Here is a 6,000-nt window from a genome sequence, read left to right as displayed (position 1 = left end):
ACCTGGAGAGAGGCTTAGACCTCACTGTGCAGGCACTGGCTGGGGTCAGTGAAATGGAGGTGGGAGAAGGAGGGCAAGATCAGGAATATCAGGTCAGCAGTTGGGTTATTGTAGGAAGAAGGGGTAGAGGGAAAAGCGCCCTAGTAAATATGCCTGTTTGGCATATATTAACAATGAAAGTCCAGGGCCAGCAACACTGCAGCAGGGCGTTTCTCCTAGCAACCAGGAGGATGACCGCTGCAGGAAGGATGGAAAAAGGAGTGCAGCAAAGGTCAGGCAGATGCTGGTGGTAGGGGACTCTATTATTAGGAGGACAGACAGGGTCATCTGTCGCCGAGACCATGAATGCTGAACAGTGTGTTGTCTGCCGGGTGCTCGGGTTCGGCATATTGCGGATCGGATTGACAGATTGCTGGGTGGGGCTGGGGAAGACCCGGCCGTCATGGTACACATTGGCACCAATGACAAAGCCAGTGGGAGATGGAAGGTCCTTAAAAACCATTTTAGGGAATTAGGAGAGAAGCTTAAGTCCAGAACCTCCAAGGTAGCGAGAGTGGGTTAAAGAAGGGGACAGTGGGGATTTAGTGGGGGCTGGGGTTAGCGAGGAAAATAGGGAGAAGACTGGGCATAACTATACATATATGAAAAATAGAGCTGCTGGTAACAAGAACCTGTTATATACAAATATCAACCAAGGTAACCCACAAATCCCGGATATTCACTTTACAGGTAATAGTCATTTAAAATGTATTTTCACAAATGCCAGAAGTCTAGCTAGAAAAAGGGGGGAGCTGGAGGCTATGGCACTAGAAGAACATAGATGTCGTTGGTGTGGCTGAGACATGGTTGGACTCTTCACATGACTGGGCTGTTAATATTGAGGGTTTTACACTATTTCGGAAAGACCAGGTCAATAGAAAAGTTGGTGGTGTGTGCCTGTATGTGAGGAGTGACCTAAAGACAAGTGTGAAAGAGGCAATTGTGGGCGAGGATGGTGAGGATGTGGAAACCTTATGGATGGAAGTTCAAAGGGATATAAACACTGAAAAAATAATACTTGGTGTAATCTGTAGATCCCCTAACATCACAGAAGAGATAGAAACGCAACTGTATAACCAAATAGAGCGGGCGGCACAGGCTGGTTCAGTGGTCATAATGGGAGATTTTAACTGATATTGACTGGGGTCATGGGTTCTGCCTCAACCGCAAAGGGGAGAAAATTCCTCAACTTGCTGCAGGACCACGTTATGGGCCAGTTGGTAGAAGCTCCCACTAGGGGCGATGCTCTGTTGGATCTGGTAATTTCTAATGATGCAGAGCTTGTTGGAAATGTTACTGTTGGAGAAACACTAGGTAACAGTGACCACAATATAATTATATTCCCACTAAACTATAAAAAGCAAACTCTGTCAGGCAGAGCAAAGACATTGGATTTCAAAAAGGCTAATTTCCCTGGGTTGAGGGCAGCATTTCAGGGCATAGACCAGGAGCAGCTACTGTCACAGAATAATACTGAGGATAAATGGGAGAGCTTTAAATCCACATTAGGTAATTGCACATTTTTTTTTATCCCTTTAGGTAACAAGAATAAACAGCTAAAATTAAACCCCCCATGGCTTACAGCTACTGTAAAATGGGCAATAAAAGACGTAAAGAGAGCATTTAAAGAATACAAATCTGAGGGGTCAGCTGTAGTGTTTGAAGATTACAAAGGGCTTAATAAAATCTGTAAAAAGGAGATAAAATTAGCAAAAATACAAAACGAACAGCAGGTAGCAAAATAGAGCAAAACAAATCCCCAAAAAATGTTTAAATATATAAATGATAAAAAACCTAGGTCTGAGCAGGTAGGTCCCCTAAATAATGGTAAAGGGGGGGTAGTCACTGAACATAAGGAAAAGGCAGAGTTACTAAATTGGTTTTTTAGCTCTGTGTATACAAAAGAAAAGAAAGGAGCAGATATCTGTGGTGCTGGGGCTGTTAGTACATCCAGTAATATACTCAATTGGCTAACTGTAGATATGGTCCAAGAGAAGTTAAATAAGATAAATGTGAACAAAGCTCCGGGTCCAGATGGATTACACCCAAGAATGCTTAAAGAGCTCAGTTCAATCATTGCTGTTTATCATTTTGAAAGATTCTCTAGGGACTGGTCAGTGCCAAGTGATTTTCGCAAGGCAAACATGGTGCCCATATTAAAAAAAAGCATCAAGGTCCTCCACAGGTAATTATAGACCAGTTAGTTTAACTTCTGTTGTGGGAAAAATGTTTGAAGGGCTCTTAAGGGACTATATACAGTAGTATCTGACTGTAAATAATATTATAAGTGATAACCAACATGGGTTTACCAAGGACAGAAGTTGTCAGACTAACCTGATGTGTTTTTATGAGGAGGTGAGTAGTAGCCTGGACAGAAGGGCGGCTGTGGATGTAGTGAGGTCAGTAGTAGCCTGGACAGAGGGGCGGCTGTGGATGTAGTGAGGTGAGTAGTAGCCTGGACAGAGGGGCGGCTGTGGATGTAGTGAGGTGAGTAGTAGCCTGGACAGAGGGGCGGCTGTGGATGTAGTGAGGTCAGTAGTACCCTGGACAGAGGGGCGACTGTGGATGTAGTGAGGTCAGTAGTAGCCTGGACAGAGGGGCGGCTGTGAATGTAGTGAGGTAAGTGGAAGCCTGAACAGAGGGGCGGCTGTGGATGTAGTGAGGTGAGTAGTAGCCTGGACAGAGGGGCGGCTGTGGATCTAGTGAGGTCAGTAGTAGCCTGGACAGAGGGGCGGCTGTGGATGTAGTGAGGTCAGTAGTAGACTGGACAGAGGGGCGGCTGTGAATGTAGTGAGGTGAGTAGAAGCCTGGACAGAGGGGTGGCTGTGGATGTAGTGAGGTCAGTAGTAGACTGGAGAGAGGGGCGGCTGTGGATGTAGTGAGGTCAGTAGTAGACTGGACAGAGGGGCGACTGTGGATGGGAACGTCTCCATATACTAGAATGTACTGTCGGATTTGAGAATTACGTTGAAATCGCAATTCGATTAATTCAAGTTATAATAATCGAATTGCGATTTCAACTTAGCACTGCTATATTCCATAGTCGTTAATTCTAGCCTAATATGGAATATAGCAGTGCTAAGTTGAAATTGCAATCCGATGAATTCAAGTTATAATAATCGAATTGCGATTTTAACTTTTTACGTATATTCTTAATATTGCTCTAACTTCGTCTTTTAGAATATTCATAATATTCTAAAAGACGAAGTTAGAGCAATATAAAGAATATTCTAAAAGACGAAGTTAGAGCAATAATAAGAATATTTGTAAAATACACATAGATTGTAATTTAGCTAATATACTGCTATAGTAATCTTTTTAATAGTGTACATATTTTACAAAACTTAAGTTCAGAAGAGGCAAAAAAAATTCGAGGAAAAAAAAAAGGATTATAGCACTATATTAGCTAATCTACAATCTATATGTGTATTTTACGAAATTTTGTAATATTGCTCTAACTTCGTCTTTTAGAATATTCGTAATATTCTAAAAGACGAAGTTAGAGCAATATTACGAAATTTCGTAAAAAATACACATATTAGCCTAGCCATAGTCAATTAGTCATAGGAACGTTGCCTTATACTATCAAAAGAAAAATCGCAATACGCGATTAATTAAATCGCATATTATTCGCGATAAATGAAATAATTACGAATATTCGATTTCGACGAATATGACACCTCCCGCTCATCACTAGTCAAAACGTCTTTACTGTAAGAACTGTGAAGCTGTGGAATAAACCTTCTCAGGACGTGGTCACAGCAGGACCGGGTACGGTTTCAAAAAGGGTTTAGATGAATTCTTAAAAGTAAAAAACATTAATGCTTATGAAAATGGGTAGAAATCTTAGTCTCAATTCCTTATGGAATTCGCATCCCCACCGATCCCTTGGTTGAACTTAATGGACGTTTGTCTTTTTTCAACCGTATTAACTATGTAACTAATAGGTAGATAGATAGATAGATAGATATGAGGTAGATAGATATGAGGTAGATAGATATATAGATAGATAGATAGATAGATAGATAGATAGATATATAGATAGATAGATATGGGATAGATTTGGAATAGATAGATAGATAGATATGAGATAGACAGATAGATAGACATAATACAGCAGCATTATTACAATTTTTGGTGAATATTCTACAATCTGTGGCTCTGTCTATCCGTGTGTTGGTAAAGGATTCCTGCTGCGAGCGGCGCGGATAGAGGAGACTGTAACCGCACTTCAGATTCACTTCTGGAATCTTTTTTTTTAATAGAAAAACACACGGAAACCATGAAATTGCATCCTGTCGGCACCAGTCACTTTGATCCTAGGTGGCACAGGACTTGGAGGAGATCAAGCAAACAGTAAATATGTCCCCTGTCGTACCGGTGCCTTTGAAGATGCAGAATGGGGAAGGGGGGGGATAAATCGTGACTACACTGCCTGAATCTGCATTGTTAACTAAAGCGGCTCCAGCGCCGCGTGTCATTTATTCACTCCTGACCTAACACAGATACGGGGCCTGCCGGTGCACCCATTGTGTGGGATCAGCCATCCGTCCAACCATCATGAATTTCTTCTGTCAGGCCCAGCGCCGGGGGACGTGAGATAACGGGAGTGTTTTCCCATAGACAAGATGTCAAGGGGGGGTGGGGGCAATTGGATTAGAATTTATTAATTTGCTCGACAATCAGCAAATGACAAAACAAAACAATAATTATGCAGCGTTATCTGCGGGTGTACTCAGAGAATGTTTTCTTTCTAGAGCAGAGGCATAACGTGCAGAATCGGTGGCGGGGCCTACCCATTATGTGCCATTTTTGCAGTACCCCAGAACAGGGTACTTAAAAAATTATCCTTGATATGTTCATGCTTTGTATTTATTCTCAAAAGCTGTATGTAGGTGGCACTGTTCGGTTAATTAAGCCCTGACTCAGCAGAGGGAATTAGCTTTCCCTTCTGAGGGAGGAGCTTTCATAGACAAAATTGCATCAGCCACTTCAGTTTTTAGCATTGCCTGCCATTCTGAGAGTGGGAAAAAAAAGAGTTCGCCCTCCTGTGACTGCCTGGCCCTAGGGTGCATCAGTGTGATGATTGCCGCTGTGAATGCATGTTACAGCCAAAGTTACTACCACTCCCATCCTCCACTCCTCCAGGGCTTACGGCATTTATAATACTGGAATCTTATGTGCCAGAAGGACTTCTCGTTCCTACGCTCAGTTTGGATTAGTAAACAGGAAGATATTCCTACACCCAGGGTGCACTGAAAAAGTATTCATACCCCTTGAACTTTTCCATATTTTTTCACGTTACACCCACAAATATAAATGAAGTTTATTGGGATCTTATGTGATCGACCAACACAAAGTAGCGAGTATATGTAAAGTGAAAAGAAAATGATATGTGGTTTTCAAAAATGTTCATAAATAAAAATCTGGCAAGTGTGGTATGCATTTGTATTCACCCCCCTGAGTCAATACTTATTAGGACCACCTCAATACAAATGCACACCACACTTTCCACATTTTTATTTATAAAAAAATTTGAAAACCATGTATCATTTTCTTTTCATTTCACACTTACTTGCTACTTTGTGTTGTTTTATCACAGTGCGCCCCTTGAGGCATTTTTTTACATTTACATGTCCCCCTGTGGCTCTCACATGGTATAATTACCCCCAATGGCCCCTATACAGTATAATGACCACTAGTAGTCCTTCACACAGTATAATGACTACCCAATGCCCCCACACTGTATAATGACCCCCCAGTGGCCCCACACACAGTATAATGACCCTACCGCGGCCCTTCATTCAGAATAATAACCCCCAGTCACCCCCCCATTCAGAATAATGACCTCCCAGTAGCCCCCACACTGGGGGAATACTGTATGGAGGGGGCCCTGGGGGTCATTATACTGTATGGTGGTCACTGGGGGTCATTATATTGAATGGGGGCTCTGGGGATCAT

Source organism: Bufo gargarizans, chromosome 8 (assembly GCF_014858855.1).
Source record: "Bufo gargarizans isolate SCDJY-AF-19 chromosome 8, ASM1485885v1, whole genome shotgun sequence".
In the NCBI taxonomy this organism is placed as follows: domain Eukaryota; kingdom Metazoa; phylum Chordata; class Amphibia; order Anura; family Bufonidae; genus Bufo; species Bufo gargarizans.
Note: the sequence above shows the minus strand (reverse complement) of the source record.